At 38.0% G+C, this 18333-nt stretch overlaps 1 pseudogene; it reads right to left on the bottom strand.

The window, feature by feature from the left end:
• The window catches only part of LOC118834030, a 37321-nt pseudogene extending 19947 nt beyond the window's left edge, over positions 1–17374 (bottom strand).
• Between the last annotated feature and the right edge of the window lie 959 nt (positions 17375–18333).

The raw sequence follows: 18333 nt of genomic DNA, 5'->3' as shown, positions 1-18333 counted from the left end.
TCACAATGGCAGCAGAACAGAAGACCTAGGAAAATCTGGAGGTAAAACCTGAAGGGACTTACATTTAGGACTGGATAAAATGTGATTCCCCCTCCCCCCACCCCAAAACCAGATACCCTATAAAAATCCTAACATCCTAGGATATATATATGTGTGTGTGTGTGTGTGTGTGTGTGTGCGTGCGTGCGTGCACACGTATGTGTGTAAATGTATATGAATATATATATGTATACATACATACATACATACATATATATATATACACCATTTTGTAATAACTAGCACACAAGATTGTCACGAGTATCTCGTGAGAAAACATCTATAGATAGGCACTATAAGCTGCGAAGCTCCAAATATATAAGAAAAGATTACTAAAATTGATGAAAGTGGATTACCTTCCTCTCATGTCCATCTTACTTCTCTTATAGAAAGCAGAATCATGTATATGAAAGAGCATTTATCCTAGAGTCAGATGGCATGGATTGGAGTTATCTATATTTATATCTCTCTGTCTTTCTGTATATATGTGTGTATTATATACACACACACGTGTGTGTGTGTGTGTGTGTGAGATGGTGATGTCACCTCTCACACTCTTCAGTAGAAGAGTGGGTTTAGGGAAAAATGATTTCAGTTTTGAATGGGCTGCATTTGAGATCTCTACATCCAATTAAAACTGTCCATTGGGAAGTTTGTTATGTGAGACTAGGGCTCACAAGAGACACTAAATTTGAATTTAAATCCTGGCTTTCTCACTTACTAACTCTTATTGTATTACTACTTTGTTACACTTAAATCATCTGATCTTTGTTTTCTTTAACCAAAACGTGGGGGAAATTAAAGTTGAGATCACTACCTCATCAAAAAAATTGAAATCCCCATCTTGTTTTGTTTACAACACCCCTAGGAGGTAACTGGTATTATCCACATTTTACAGGTCATGAAATGAAGGCCAATGGGAGTTGAGTGAATTGCCTGGTGTTACATAGTTAATAAGTGTCTGAGACCATATTTAAACTTGTGTTCCTGACTCCAGATCCCACACTCAATCCATTTAGTCATCTAGCTACCTCCTTGGTGCCAAGGCTTTAGGAGCTTTTCATTGTAGCTTGTCATGATTTGAAAATAAAAATGTAATATAAGTAAAAGTAATTCTAATTTAAAAATTTAAAAACAGGTTTTAGTGTATCATTTAATTTGTAAGACTATACATTTTTGTATTTAAACATGTATATATACACACATACATGTATGTGCATATACATATATACAAATATGGGGGCATATACATATATAAATATAAAAAGAAAGTAAAACTTTTTTTTCTTTTTGTGATCATAAGGCATTGGTAAAATAAAAACTGGATTTGGGAAAAAATATGACAATTATATTGATTAAAAAATGAAGTAAACTAACATTAATTCCCTTTCATGAGAATATATCTTGTCTTGCAAGGGGTGGAGGAGGAAAGAAACAGGATTTAATGTCATAGTCATTACATAACTAGGTGTAATAGTAATTAAGATGGGACTTTTTGCTGTTGACCTTTAATGATCCTTGCCTTTGTTTCAATGGGGCAGATAAAGTGGGATGTTTTTGTATTTCTCAGCACTGAGACAGTTGGGAACTACTGATTTGTATCTGATGTGATATTGGGGGTAGGGAACTTCTCCATGCCCAGCCTGGGTGAGGTCGGGGCCCTCAGGGCCCAGAACAGGATATATAAGCACAGAGGTCAGTGTTCTCTCTCGGAGCCCTTAGCCACAGCAAGACTAGCACATGACTCTGGGCCAGCCATTGTAATGAGCTCCCTGGCTGAAGACTCAGATGTTGATAACTACGAATTGTATTTGGTCTGTAATTCAGGGTGCTGGTTTTTTCCCCTGAACTCGGTAAATGATATTTGTATGCTGGATTAAAGTAAGATTGTTAACCCCTTAACGTTGCTTTCCTCAGCAAAGCAGATGAAAAGGACCTGGGCTTGCAGTGTTCTATGAACTGGTTGTTGTTGGATTTACACCCCCACAGCAGCTGCTAGCTGGATTGTTGATACACTAGGTTTCATTAAAAGGTTTGAAAATTATTCACATTACCCTTTTGGATGAGACATGGGTTAGAATGATGATATTGTTAGTTGGGCTTGAGTCTGGTTCAGTGATAGGACTCAATGAATATTCACTAATGAATCATTGTCAACTTGGAAAATAATTTATCTAAAGGAGAGTCCCAGTCTTGGTTTTATAGTTTCGTTAATGACTTGGCATGATCAGGGGATTTTATTGGAAACTTTGGGAGGTGTTCTAATGTCCTCCAATGACTCAGAGTTATTTAAGGTATTTCCTCTTCAATTATTTGACAAACTTTGCTGTCTGCAAGAGAGAGAATAAGCATTTATTAAGTGCCTACTATGTGCCAAGAACTGTGCAAAACACTTTACAAATATCTCAATTGATCTATCAGACACAAGGAATCAAGAAATAAGCCTACTCTCCCCTAATTCTATTTTCATAAGGAACCTCTATTTGAGCTGTCTCAAGCAAATAAGGCTTGTCACATCAACTGCCAAGCTCTAAGCAGTCACAGAGGAGACTCATGGGCCTGGGAGCAGCCTCAGAGCTACTGGAAGGTCAAACGTTCTCTGAAGGGGCAGATCCTCATGCTTACAGATTAGTTAAAGGGAAGCTTCTGACACAGAGTTGGGAGAGATAGCTAACACACTGGATGATAAGAGTTAGAACTCAAGAAGGTCTTGAGAGAGTAGAGCATTGAGTTGGATCTAATAATATCATATCCAAAAGTGGCAAATGTAAAGTCTTACCCTTGTGTTAAAAAAATCAGGTCCCAAAGTCAAGGATGTGGGAGGAATGGTTAGACAATGCGATTTTGTTTATTTTTATTTTTTTTCCTGGAACAGGTCTGAGGATGTAAGTGGATTACCAGTTAAATATGAGTGAGCCATGTGATGTAGGAGCCAAAGAAACTAATGAAATCTCCAGTTTTGTTGAGTGATATAAATAGCTTCCAGGAATAAAAGGTAGCAATTCCTTTATATCTTTTACTGGTCAAAACAGGTCTTCAGTGTTGCATTCAGTTCTAGAAGTCACAGTTTAGGATAGGTGTTAATATAAGGCTATCCAGATCTAGTCCAAATCCTCATTTTGTAGGTGAGGAAACTGAGGCAATGGGGACATTAAATGACTTGCCCAATGTCGAATAGGCAGTGAGTATCAGAGGCAGGATTTTCATAGAGTTTCTCTGTTTCCTAAGTTCCTGAGGTCCTTCCTACTATGATATGTTGGCACCCCATTTAGCTTGAAGAAAAGGCAACTAAGGGAAGGGCATAGAGAAGAGACATAATAGTTGTGATTAAGAATCTGAAGCAAGGTTGAAGTTTGATTTCTTTCCCTTCCAAGCTTTATTCCTGTTTCTGGGTTGTTTCTCTCTTGTCACAGAAGCCTTATCATGCTGGAAATTCACTCTACCATTGGATTTCTCACATGTAATCTCCATTGTTTCAGCCCCTTGTTTTGATTTGTTCTTTTCTCTTAGAATCTCCTTTTCAAGGAAAATATCCAGTTCTTGCATATTTCTTCAGTTCTCTCCAGGAGCAAAGTTTCACTATTCATGTCATCTACCTGGGTACCCTTTCTCTGCACCCTCCCCCACTTTAGCTTCCATTTACATGTTATCTTCCTCCATTAGAATATAAGATGTAAGTTTTTTAGATGCCAGGGAGGGTCTTTCTTTCTTTTTACTTGTATTTTATTCCCAATGTTTAGCATATAGTAAGTGCTTAATAAATGCTTATTGACTTAACTTGATTCAATATTCAAGTATCATGTAGAAGATGAATTAGTGTTGTTCTCTTTAGTTCCAGAAGGTAAAAGCCAACATGTCTGTTGGTCTTCAGTAAAGTATCTATGGTTGGCCCTAACCTTCCAGTTATGTAGGTTCATAATCTCAGAGCTATCCTTGATACACAAATATCTTTCATATCCACATTCTTTTAGTTACTAATTCACGTCAAAACTCTTTTCTAACTGCCACAGTGATATTCCTAAAGGACAGGTCAGATGATGATACTCTCCTTTTCAAAATTCTTCAGTTGCCCTGAATTTCCTCTAGGATGAATTTTTTTTAAAAAAATTCTGTTTGGCTTTTGAAAACCATCATAAACTTGTCCTTGCCTACCATTCTAGGTTTATTGCACATTGCTACTATCCCCCTCACCCTCAACAAACAATCTATACTTCAGCCAAACTGCTTTAATTCATGGTCTTCTTAGATAACATTATATTTCCCATCTCTATAACATCCTATAGATTCTCCACCTGCATGCCTAGAAGGCACTCCTTTCTTTCCTCTACCTCTTAGAATCCCTCTTTCTTCAAACTCAACTGAAGGCACTTCTTATATGAGGCTTTTACTGGTCCCCTCAGTTCTGAATTCTCTTTAAAAATCACTTTGTATATATTTTATGTTCACTTTTGCAAAGTGCTTTGCAAAAAGATTGAAGGTCTGTACTTGGAGGTGGATAGAAGGAGGATAACTGACAAGAAAGAGAATGTAGAAATGTTTGATTCTTCTTTGATTTCAGTTTTCTCTGCCAAGGAGAATAATCTTTTCACTGGGATGTCAGAATAAAAAATGTATAATAGGGAGTTGATCTTAGATAAGCAAGGATATAGTAAGAAAGCACATAGTTACTTTTGATAAATTCAAGTTACTTTTCCCAGATGAACTACATTCTTAGGTACTGAAGGAACTTGCAGTCCTTACAACTTTTCTTGAGACACTGATTGGAAAATTTAAAGGATCATTGAAAATGGTAAAGGATCATAATGCTGGAGAAGGTAAATGACCTTATTTCAAAAAGGAGAACAGAGCAGAGTCTGAAAACTATAAGCCAGTGTGCTTGACTTAAATTCCTAGGAAAATTCTGGAACATTAAGAAGATGATTGAGGAACACCTAGAAATGGGGGCAGGGCTAATAAAAAGCCAACATTGATCCATCAAGACAAGTCCATTCTAGGCTAGCCATTTTCCTCTTTTTTTCCCCAGGATTATCAAACTGGTAAATGAAAGAAACCTTGTACCTAGATGAGGTTCACCTAGATTTTAGCAAAGCTTTTGATAAGTATCATGTATTATTCTTGTGGAATATGTGGAGAGATATGAGATGACTTTGGAATTGGCTGGGTGTCCATACCCACAGAGCAGTGGTTAATAATTCTCTGTCTATGTGGCAGGAGGTCTCCGATGGACATACCCTAGTGATCTGTGATTAGCTCTGAAATGTTCACATTTTTATTAATGAATTGGATAATTATATGCATTACACATTCATCAGATTTAGAGATGATGCTAAGATGGGAAAGATAGATACTCTATTTGACAAAGTCAGAATCCACAATAATGTTGTCAGGGTTTGCTTATCAGGTTGGGCTGAGTCTAATATGGTTAAACTCAATAGAAATAAATGTAAAATCTTATGTTTGGGTACAACTAACTTCACACATATTTAGGCTCATAAGTGTAGAGCTAGAAGGAATGTTAGTGGCGATCAAATCTAATTCTTCCATTTTAAAGATGAGGAAATCAAGGCACAATGAGGTTAATGACATTCTTAAGATGACACATCTAGTAAGTGCCTGACACAGCACTAGATCAATAGTCTTCATAACTCCAACTCTGATGCTCTATCCACATGATGGAAGAATTATTTGTCTGAAACACTGTCTGCAAGTTTGGCGGATGGAAAGTTGATTAGGAGTCAGCAGTGAGCTGTAGCATCCAAAAAAGCTAATGCCACTTGGGGTATATGAAGACCTGGCCAGCTTTTAGCAATACAGATGAAACAATCCCTCTATATTCTGCCTTTGTCAGACCTCATCTGGAATACCTCATCTAGTACCAGACCCCATAGTTTAAAAAGGAAATTATTAAGTGAAGAATGTCCAGAGGGCAGCAACCAGGATGATGAAGGACTTTGAATTCATGACATATGAAGATAGCTTGAAGGAATGGCACATATGGAGCCTAGAGAAGAAGGGACCCAGAGGTGACATGAGAGATCTTTTGAACTATTTGAAGAGCTGTCATATGGAAGAGGCATTAGACTTGCTCTCTTTGACACCAGAGGGTAGACCAGGAGCAAAGGATGGAAATTATAAAAAAATGTTGTAGAGAAGTCATGAAGACATTTAGTTCAGGAGAAAAAGACAACAATACTTCCTCACAATTAGAGCAGTCCAAAATTGTAATGGACTACCTTGAGAGGTATGGAATTATCCTTCCTTTGAGGTCCTGCTTGCTTAGCTCTTGTTTTAAAGGAGTACAAAGGCATAGAACTGGATGGAGTTTTAGGTTCCATCAGCTCCAACCATCTCATTTTACAGATGAGGAAAATAAAGTCCAAGGAGGTCAATTGACTAACAGCTAGTATCTAAGGATAAAATTTGAATATATATTCATGACCTCAAGTGAAATGTCCTATCTACTAACTTATGCACATGATTTCATAAACTTTTGGTGAATAGATGAGATTATATGGTCACTGAGTTCCCTTCTTTCTCTTAAATTCTGTGATCCTGCCACTTTTACAGACTTTTTTCCTATAAACATGAACCCCTTAAGGATAAGGACTATTTTGTTTTTGTCATTGTAACCCCAGCACCCTAGCTTAGTGCATGGTCAAGGCTGGAGACCTTGCATAGCCCTCCCTCCCTTCCTCAAATCCAAGTCAACTGCAAGTCATGTCATCATTTCCCTGATGTCATGGTCTACTTCGAAAATGAAGAACAAACACAACTTAATAAATAGGGATAGAGATAGACCAACAACCTTAGAGAGTAACCTAATGTATTGAGAAGTTAAGTGACTTGGCTGGGGTCATATAGTCAGTTATGTGAACTTAAATCCAGGTCTTCCTGGCTCCAAAGCCCACTATAGTAACAAGTAACAAGTTACCTGTCTTTGCTTTCTAATAAGTACTTAGTGTATCATTGATTGACCATTTGAACAAGAAGCAACAAGCATAAATTACAAAGAAGTGAATTAAGCTTGATGTGAGGAATAAGTTCCTGATAAATAGAAGAAATAAATAGGTCTCTCAGGAAATAGGTGATTCCTCTTATTTGTGGGTCTTGTTGGGGAAAAAAGAAAACTGAATGAAAATTGGTTTGGTACTTTCTACTGGGGATTTCTTTTAGGGTTAAATTGGAATAGATCCCTTTAGGAGGCAGCTAGGTGGCTCAGTGGATAGAGTGCTGAGTGCGAAGTCAGCAAGACTTCAGTTCAAATCTGACCAAAGATGCTTACTAGCTGTATGACTGGGTCAGTTAAGTTGTTTGCCTTAATCCTCTGTAGAAGGAGATGGCAAATCACTCCAGCATCTTTGCTGAGAAAACCTCATGAACAGTATGGTTCACAGGATCATGAAGGATCAGATAGGACTGATGTGACTAAATATTAGAACTATGTCCTTTTTAATTCTAGGATTCTATGGTTCTGAACCATACTTTGAACTGGAAAGAAGCTTTGAAGCATCAGTCATAAAACTTACTACAAATTGGTCTTCATCAATGATTACATATGTGGTTGTTTTCTTTGTACATAATAAACGACATACAAATAATTATATGCATAGAACTGATCTGGATTTAGACGATATTCTCCAACACTTTCCCCATGTGATGAAACATGTGGCAAGTTTTGTTGTTGTGTTGTTGCTGTTGTTTTTGTTGTGTTGTTGTTGTTGTTGCTTAAATCCATTCTTATGATGAATCTGTCCCTGTAGCATGCAGTTGCTGGGTCCCATTGCCCTATGTTGAAAATCTGTTAGTATCCTTCAGGCTAGCAACCAGTATTGTAGTAAAGGGAAAATGTGTTTTATTTTATCCATTCAGTAGAACAGAAGTTCTTTATAAGATTATGTTCACCTGTGTGAGGCTCAGGGTGTTCAGGGGTAGGTCCTAAGCTGGTAAAATTGCCAGGGTGCTGTGACTGTCAATGAATGCTGGCCTCATGGTAGTACGCCTGAGCTGAGAACAAGTTGTTGAGGAATTGTTCGTTCCTGGCATCAAGGAGTTTACCTGGGGAAGGTTACCTTTCTTTCAAATTATAAGAAACAGTCTGGGGTCAACAGACCTTCTCATGACTACTGCAAACATCTTTTTCCCCCCAAACTCCTTCTTGATATATCTAGAGGAAGTTGTCTGATGATACCCTTTAGAGGAAGCACGGTATAATGAAAATAGTGGTAAAGTTAGGGGACCTAGATTATCCTAATACTGACCCTATGACCTTAAACAATTTTACAACGTTTGTAAGATATCCCCACTCTCCACCTGCTTTGGACTGTATGTTAGTTCCTTAAGAGTAGGGGTTGTCTTTGGTCTTTCTTTGTAACTTAAGCTCTTCACAGATTTCCTAGCATATTGTTGTTCAGTGGATTCAGTCATGTTCAACCGTTCATGACCCTATGGAACATATTGTCCATAGGGTTTTCTTGGCATAGATACTGGATGGGTTTGCCATCTCCTACTCCAGTGATTTAAGTCAAACTGAGGTTAAGTGGCTTGTTTGGAGTCATCTAGCTATTAAGTGTGTGAGGCTGGATTTGAACTCCACTCTTCCTGATTCCAGGCTCAGCACTCTATCCTCTGAGCCTTCTTGCTGCCCTTCAGAGTGCATTGTAGGTATTTAATAAATAGGTGATTGATCTATCTCAAATGGTTTGTTTTGTTTTTCTTTTTGAGAAAAGAGCTATTTTTTAAAAAAATAATCCTATTACATTAATTTGGCATTGTTTTTGTAGATTACAGGGCCCGTCATTTAAGGGACACCACAATCTGGCTGCAATGTTATTTCACTTGATTTTTCTTCACATGCTCTACATTATAGTCAAACTTTTCTACCGCCTGCTTCATGCACTTTACCTGACATCACCTGTCTCCGTGAATTTCACAAATGCCAAATTCCATTCCCTCTGGACCTATACCTGTCAAATTTCTTATTTTCCTTCAAGGGTCAGTTTGGATGCCAGCACCTCTAGGAAATCTTCCTTGATACACACAGCAAAAAAGTATTGTCTCCTTTCTTCTCAAATTTGTTGAGAGTTCTTTGTCCAGACATTCTTTACTTTTATCCTATCCAATCTTGCATCATACTTATCCCTAGAAATGTTGTGTCCTTTGTGTAGAGTATAAGCTCCTTGAGGGTAGGAGATTTTTTTAAACTTTGTATCCCTTCTTCTTATGTCAGCACATGTAGGCAATTAATCAGTGCTACCTTTAATTTAATTCACTTAAATTAGAAGAAAACCTAAGGAGGAACGTACAGGGCTAAAAACACTAGCTTAGCTCCAAAATTCCCTCACCTACATCCAGAAGAACACAATTCTCTTTTAACCTTTCTTACCATATCAGAATTATCCAATGGGAATTATGATCAAATCAAGTTATTATCCCTTGCAATGGATTAAAATTTGATCATTTTATTCCCAGTTCGAAAAGGCTTGATTCTGGAGCCAGACTGTGAGCTGGATGTCTGCTCACCTCTCCCTCCCTAGCCCCATCTCCTTTCAGCAATCAGTGATTTTTTTTTCCTTTTTCAAAAATATGACCAACTGTGCTCTCTTGCTTTAAATTCTCTTTGCTGTCAGGGCATCTGAGACTACTTTGAAGATGAGACAAAAAGATAGAGCAAGGGCCAGGGACTTCACAAGGGAGGCTGGGACAGCTGCAGACAAGCATGGTATGGTGTTGGGGAAAAAAAATGGTACCATGATCTCATCTAATCTAGTCGTTACAGAGTTGTATTGGGTTCTCTGTGTACTAAGAGATTTGAGATTTTAAAGTAGGCCAATTGGGGAGCCTTCAAAACGGGTATTGCAGGGTGGTTTGAACAGTTTGAAACTCTGAGTGTGTGTGTGTGTGCGTGTGTGTGTATGTGTTTGATTGTTAAGGGGAATTATCATGTCCCAGCTTAAGAACTTTAATATCAATAACTTCAAAATTGTAGAGATAATTTTTAGACTTACAAAGTGCTTTCCCCTTTCCTCAGACAATTAGAGCAAATATTATTGTCTCTATTTCATAAATGAGAAGACAAGCAGAGAGATTAAATGATTTGCACATGATCACACACATCCTAACTTTAGAACTGGTAGCCAAACCAAGGATTCCTGACACAGAAGATAGCCCTTTCTACCATACCACACTGAAACTTGCCTCGTATATGTTTTTGGCTTAGTATTGCTTTGTTATGTTTTGCTTTGCTTGTTGAGTACCACAGAGTAGTTCCTGGTTAAAACCTTATTAAAATTTTGCCATAATCAGAGACACAGTATATTATAAATTATGAAATTGTAAATTATGAAAATAGAATCGGTCTTAGATTTTATAGACCTGGGCCTGGATTCTGGCTCTGTTATATAATATGTCACTTCAGCTTGCTGAACACCAATATCATTATGTGTAACATGGAGATAATACCAACCCTTCCTCCCTCACAGAAGTATCGTTAGGATAGATTTAAATGATAGATTTAAAGCATCAATATAACCCCTTGTAATCCCCAAGTTGCAATGTTCCCCTGAAATCTCCTCAAGTTTGAGACAGTCTATGGGTCAATAGCCACTTAAAACTATTACTCATAAGTACTCAATGAGCTAGCGCATTTACTTTTACTGGTTGGGTGAAGACAAATGAGTTCAAAACTAAAAGGTATTTACTAAAACAACATAGTAAATAAAGTGACAAGGTATGAGTTCCCCATTTTACTTTGAGATAGACTTTTTCACACAGTAACCATATCATCAGAGATGAAGCCACATATACAGAAAACATGTAGGACCAGGGGGCAAAAAAAGGAAGGACAAACATGTAGGAAACAGGTGAACAAGAATATGTTCAAAGGGACACACACCAGAAAGACACATTCCCAGAGAACAAGTCGAGAAGAGAAGGGATACATATGCCAGGATGCAGTCGGCCTTAGTGATTCATATCAGCAATACTTTCAGGATGTTCAAGTCTTAAGGTCAGGTCTCTGTTGAGGACCATGTCTAAGCATTTCACACAACATAGCATCTTTGCCCAACACCATTTTACTCCTCTTGTGTTTGCTACTGAGGGTTCCAATGGTCCTGTTGTCGTTGCTGTGTTTTTGCTTCATTAAATTGAAGTCAGACTCTTTGTGACCCCCTTCCCCCTTTTTAAAACTTTTGCTAAGCCCTACCCTAGGCCAACGTGGGGTAGGCAGCATTATCAGACAGATACTGGTGGAATTGGTAAAGATATTGAAGTGGTTTGCCATTTCCTTCTTCAGCTCATTTTACAGATGAGGAAACAGGGTTAAGTGACTTGCCCATAGTCACACAGCTACAAACCAGATTTGAAATCAGATCTTTCTGACTTCAGCCCAGTGCTCTCTTCACTGTACCACCCAGCTGCTCAATGGTCTTGCACTCATCAAATTTCTCTCTACTAACCAAAATCTAATGTTCACTTCTTCAGATCCATCTACTGTCATTCTTGGCTCCTATCTGCCAATGGGAATTTAAATTAATCTAACGATCATTTATTAAAGGCCCACTGTGTTCTAAGAACTGTGCTGGTCCCTTGGAATACAAAGACAAAAACAAAAAGAAACAAAACAGAATAAAACATTCCCTACATTCAAGAAGCATATATTCTAGGGGCAGCTAGGTGGCTCAGTGAGTAGAGCACCAGCCCTGGAGTCAGGAGGACCTGAGTTCAAATCTAACCTCAGACACTTGACACACTTACTAGCTGTGGGACCTAAGTCACTTAACCCCAATTGCCCTGCCTTCCCCCCTCCAAAAGAAGCATATATTCTATCAGCAATATGGTGCTATAGAAAGACTGCTGAACTCAAAGTCATGGGACCAGAATTCATATGCTGGTTCTGTCACTTAATATCTTTGTGACCTTAGGTAAATCAATTAACCCTCAGCATCCTCATATGTAAAATAAAGGAGTTGGTGTGATTTAGAGGAAGAAGAAGGGAAAAAAGCATATGTCAATTCCTACTATGTGCCAGGCACTGGGCTAAAACACTTTACAAATATCATTTCATTTGATCCTCATAAAAACCCTCCAAGGTAGGTGCTCTTATTATCATCCCCATTTTACAGTTGAAGAAAATTGAGACAGGAAGTGCCTAAGCAACTTGCTCAGCCTCACACAGTTAAAAAGTATCCAAAGCTGAATTTGAACTCAGGTCTTTCTGGATGCAGTTCCAGCATTCTATCCACTGGCCACCTCTAAGTTTCTTTGTACTTTTGGGTCTATGATCTTATCATCTTATGTGCACACAGAAGTGAATGTGAAATACATACATGATAACTACTAATAAAAATAAATTAGTTGTGGATGTAGTTACCTGACTTAATGCCTCTGGAAAGGTCTCTCATAGGTAGTGGCAATTAAATTCAATCTTTAAGAAAATAAGGATTTCCAAGAAGTGGAGATGAGAAAGAAGTGCTTTCCAGGCATTGGGAAAAGCTCTTCCGGAGGTCATGGAGACAGGAGATTGGAGGCCATCTACAACAATCATCAAGTCTCCCAGTTTACTGGGAATAGAGAATGAATGGGGGGGGGGAGGGGTGGTGCTATACAATGAGCTTGGGAAGGCCAGAAAGGCCAGAAAGAACAACATTTTAAATATCAAAGTATTTATATCTGTATTTTGTCCTAGTGATAAAAGGAAATCCCTGAAGCTTCTTAAACAGGGGAACGAAAAGATCTGACCTGTATTTTTAAAATGTCAACTCAGCAAAGAATGACCCTAGGGAAGAACAGGGTATAAGGCAGAGAGAACAGCTAGACAACTACTGCAGTATGAGAGGATGGGAGAATGGGAGCCTGAACTAAGCTGGTAGTGGTCATGTAAAGGGACCCAAGTAAGAAATGTGGAGGAAATAAAATCGACTTTCTTGGCAACCGATGAGATACGGGAAGTGAGAGAAATTGAAGAGTTGAAAATATCTCTGAGATCATGAACCTGATTGACTGAAAGGATGGTGGTGCTCTGGAAAAAAGTAGAGAACTTATCAAGATAGGTGGGTTGGGGGAGAAGGAAAGTGAATTCACTTTTGGGCATTGTTGAATTTGAGATGCTAATGGGACATCTGGGTGAATATGTACACTCTAAATTTGGTTATGGATATTGGGGCTCAGGAGAAAAAGATTCGGGCTGGATATATGTGGTTTGGAGAATGTGCCAAAAGATGATAATTGAACCAATGAGTGTAATGATGGGCTCAGTAAGAGCTTTTGTCTATTGTTCCTAGTACTGGCTTCCTTACAACTTGCATATAGGACAAAAGACATAGATGATAATCCAAAAAAAGGAAACCATGAAAAAGGAGACATAAAATTAATAGGATTACTGAGAGAGTGTTGAAAACACCTAAAAAGAAAAAAAAGTAGTCAAAAGGAGAAAATGGTCAACAAGATCAAGGCAGCAGATTTAGAGCTGGAAGAGGGTTTAGAGGTCATTAAGTCCAACCTTCTCATTTTAGAGATGAAGAACCTGGTGCACAAAGAAGATAGGTGTCTTTCTAGAGACAGCTGGTAGTGCAGTGGAGAGCATCCTGGGGTGTTGTGAGGCTCAAATGACATAGTATTTATAAAAACGCTAAGCAGAGTGCCTAGCGCATAGTTGGCTCTATATAAATATTTATTTCCTCCTTCCCTCCTCTGTCGAGGGTCATGTGGCTAGTTAAGTGCCAGAGGCAGAATCTGAATCTATGCCTTTTTTATTCCAAATCCTGCACTCTCTACCATAAATTGTGCTGCTTCCCAAGGTGACATTCAACCAGAAATCACAGAGAAAACAGAAGTAAAATCAAAACAAATTCAATATATTTTCCTTCACTGTGCTTCAGCTTCCTGTGGCTCCTGGTTTTCTATTTTGAGCATATTATGGATGGGTGAGTTGATTTGGGTACTAAGTGCTTAGATATTACACTGATCAGTAAGTACTTTGAAATACATTTCCAGATTGATAGGCAGCTAGAAAAGTACAGCTAGAGGTTTTGAGATACCAATCATATCCCCCATGTGGAATTGTCCCACAGGGTTCTGTGAGGTTTGATTTGGATGGTCTATAAATAAATCCTATTTATAACAAGGAAATAAAACCCAAATTGACCTCTCCTCTAATCTTAACGTATGACAGGACTGAAAGATTTGTCTGTGGCTTAGAATTGCTTGTCTCCCTTTTCCTCTCTTTTTTCTGGTTTCCATTTCTCTTATATCCCTGAGTATGTTATTCATCACAAATCCAGGGAGGAAGTTTCACCAGGAAGCTAAGCAAGGGACTTGCTATTTAAAGATTTTCAGGCCAAATTGTTCCCAAAGTTTTCTCTAAAAGGATCTCCGGCTAGAAGGAACTACAGTACCCATTTACTTCAGCTGTGCCTGAAACGCAAATCTCCTATAAAATAATCAATTCAATTAAACTCAGCAAGAATTTATTAAGAAGCTAGTAGATTATCTGAAGTATGTGTAATGAGATGCCCCTGTAGTGTGGTGCGCTGGTGTCAATCCCAAAATAGAAATGAGAGCCACTAATCCATACATAAGGATCCCTGCAGGCCCTATGTTGATAATTTTAAAATGTTTTATTGAATTTTTGTTTATTTAAAAAAATATTTCCCAATTCCACTTTAATCTGGTTCCCATAAAACTCATGAGCTTTGTAGACCCCATAGGAGATGTGTTTGACACCTCTGTGTGGTAGATAGAGAGCTGGCCTTTGAGTTAAGATCTATCTACATTCAAATCTATCTTAAGATACATATAAATTGTGTGACCCTGGGAAAGTTACTTAATCCTTTTAGTCCCAAGGCAATTTTCTAAGGCCATCAATTGTAAAGTCCTTATCTGCATTGGTCCAGAGAATTTCATCACTAAGAGTTTTCTATAACAATGAAATTAAATTGGAGGGATGATCTCTGGGCAGCTAGGTGGCACAGTGGGTAGAGTACCAGGCCTAGAGTCAGCGTGACTCTAATCTAACCTCAGACACTCACTAGCTGTTTGGCCCTAGCCAAGTCACTTAACCTTGTTTGCCTCAATTTGTTCATCTGTAAAATGAGCTGGAGAAGGAAATGGCAAACCACTCCAGTATTTTTGCCAAGAAAACTCCACAAAGAGGTCATACAGAGGTGGCAGGACTGAAAAAAACTAAACAACTCCTCTACCCTCAATCCCAATTCTCCCCAAAGGAAGGAAAAAAAAAAGAAGGAAGGAAGGAAAGAAGGAAGGAAGGAAGAAAAGGTTCTAGGAGCAAGGTATAAAAAGACAAAACCTACAATAATCTGTGCCTTCAAGGAGTTTACATTCTACTGAGTGGTAAAGTGGATAGAGTACTAGGCCTTGAGTTATGATGAGCTGAATTAAAATCTAGCCTCAGATATTTTTCTAGCTGTATGACCCTGGACAAGTCACTTAACTTATTTGCCTCAGTTTCCCCAACCTAAAATTGGGGATAATAATGGAACCTGTATCATAGGGTTGTTTTAATGATTAAATGAGATACTATTTGTAAAAGTATTTATCATAGTGCCTGGTACCTGGTAGTCACTATGTTAATGTTTAACCTTTCCCCCTTCCCCTATTAAGGGAATTTGGCACAGTTAAATGACTATAGGTTTGTATTTGCAGAGGGAGAAAATGGTAATAAAAAGAAATGTTATCAAATGATTTCTGTAGGCAAGAGTATCTCAGATAATCTAAGTATAAGAGGCAGAAGTGATAAGGGAGTTTTTACTCATTGTGTAGATTGTACGGTGCAAAGGCATGAAGGTGGAAGATAAGCTAAAAGAAAGCTCACCAAGAAATAACTCAAATGTAAGCTGGTAAGTTAGTGGCCTTAAATATTAAGATCTATAGTTTATAATTAATTATTTAAGCAATTTTGAGCCATGGGAGATTTAGATATGCACTAGGATCATTGGATTTTACGGCTGTCCAAAAGTGGAATGAGCTAGATTAGGAAGTAATGTGCTCCTCATTTGGGTATTCTCAAAACTGAAGGCATATGATTTTTTTTTTGTCTTAGATATTGTGGAGAGGAATCTTATGCAAAAAAAGTGTTATTAGACGATCTTTGAGAATGCTCCTTCCGAGGTTCTGGCTTTCTGTGATATGTCTCAAGTCAATAATCCAATATCTATTTCCAGAATGTGCAATTAGGTGGTGCAGTGGACAGAGCGCCTCAGGAAGACCTGAGTTCAAATCTGGTCTCAGACATTTACTAGCTGTGTGACCCTGGGCAAGTCACCTAACCCTGTTGGCCTGAGTTTCTTCACATGTAAAATGAGCTGGAGAAGGAAATGGCAAACCACTACAGTATCTTTGCCAAGAAAACCCCAAATAGAAGTATGAGGAGTCAGACATGACTGAAACAAGTGAAGAACAACAAATTGGCAAAACATCGTTCATTAAGGTGTTTTTTAACTTCTTGTTAACTAATATCCATGTATGAACCTGCACAGCGCAAACTCTGTGATGCCATAATTATATTGTTCTGAAGATGTATTCTTTTGAAATACTAGGTAAGTCTGTGTGTTTTTCTAGACTATAGTTCTTCTATCTATAGTGTGAGGAAGTTCAATTAAAAACATCTATGATTTTGAGAATGTGTCACCTATCCCAGAAACACTAACCTTCATATTTTAGAATAATAGGTGAAGAGCACAATGGGACCTTAGTTGCCATCTAATCCAACCTTCTCAGTTTCTGTCTGAGTCAATTGCTATCATTCATAAAATTACAGATGAAGATTTGAAAGAAATCTTAGAGGTTATCTAATCAATCCCCTTCATTATAAAAGATGAAATTAAGGCCCAGAGATGTTAATTAACTTTCTCCCAGTCATATATTATCCAGTAGCAGAGATAAGACAGGAACCCAGACCTCTTTTCTTCAAATCTAGCAATCTCCATGCTGTGCCATATAGCTTCTTATAATTGTCAGCGAATATAAGAATTCTTTGGCTATCAAGCTTCTGATCCTATAACAAAGTTTTAAAGAGCCTTGTTTTCTGCTTTTATAATATAGTCAGTCCTCAACTTTTGTGGGGGTGACATTCCTGGAATAGATCACAATAGGAAAAAAATGCAAATGTTGTTACACTGAACTTATGGGAATAAGGCGGTTAGGTTCCCCCTGCCACCAAAACTGTAAGCTTTTGCTAGAGAGTGCACACTTGAGAGGTCACCTTAGCACTTTATGGAGTGGTTTCAAGGACACTTTTTGTGAATTCTTTCCTCCTTTTTGAGGATATAACTCACCATCGATTAGTACCAAACTCGTAGATGACAGCAGCTTCAGACATGCTGGCTCAAAGTTTATCTAACACCATTATTTTCTCAATAAGCTGTATCACTAACTTTGCAAGCTTGGATTAGTATCTAAAGGACTTGCACAACACTTTGGGGGCATAACTGCAATTTAAAGCTTGGGTTTTAAAGCAACAAAAGCACAGGGAGCTCTTTACTCTAAAACAGTAGGGTGAACAAGACCAGTGAAGCACCTAGCATTGTACCAGCCATAACACGAACTTGTGTACGCTGAGCCTCATGGTTGCCAGCCCAAAAGTAAAAATGAGATTACTAATAAAATCATGGGAATGCTTGAAGTAGTGGTTAAATGAATGAGTGTTGAGAACTGAATAAAATTATGATTCTAAAGGTTAAACCCATCCTTCCAAATACCCTACTTTCTCGTAATGATACACGTTGAATCTATCATTCATCAAAAAAAATCAGCACTATTTGTTCAGTACCTATAGCATACTGAGAACTATTTAGAGATAAAAATTAAAATAGTTCACGCCCCACTGGGCAGTCATAATTTGTTCAAAAGTAAAATAAATGCAAGATGCATATGAAATATGTACAATGATTGGAGGGTGAGGATTAATGAATGGGAGAATGAGAAAATGCTGCTAGAAGGAGATGTGACCCTTCAGGCAAGATTTGAAGGGCTCAAAGCATTACAGGATGCATACATTTATCTATGTATTTGTGTTTTAATGATCCTTCATATTTCCTTATTAGAATATAAGCAACTTGAGGGTAAGGACTCTACCCCCTTTATTTTTATTCCTAGCGCTTAGCACAGAGTAGCACCTAAGCGCTTAATAAAAGCTTGTCAGTTTGCAAGGAATTTTATAGCTTTACTATCAAAAGTGTGATTTATGTAGATAGCCTGGGGATGTGGAGACTGAAGAGGAAGTAAATTAGTGGTACCTTGTCTTTTAACTCTTGCAAGATGACAGCAAGGATGGAGAAT

The sequence above is a fragment of the Trichosurus vulpecula genome, chromosome 1, assembly GCF_011100635.1.
Source record: "Trichosurus vulpecula isolate mTriVul1 chromosome 1, mTriVul1.pri, whole genome shotgun sequence".
Taxonomy (NCBI): Eukaryota; Metazoa; Chordata; class Mammalia; order Diprotodontia; family Phalangeridae; genus Trichosurus; species Trichosurus vulpecula.
This window is presented reverse-complemented; position numbering and strand designations above follow the sequence as displayed.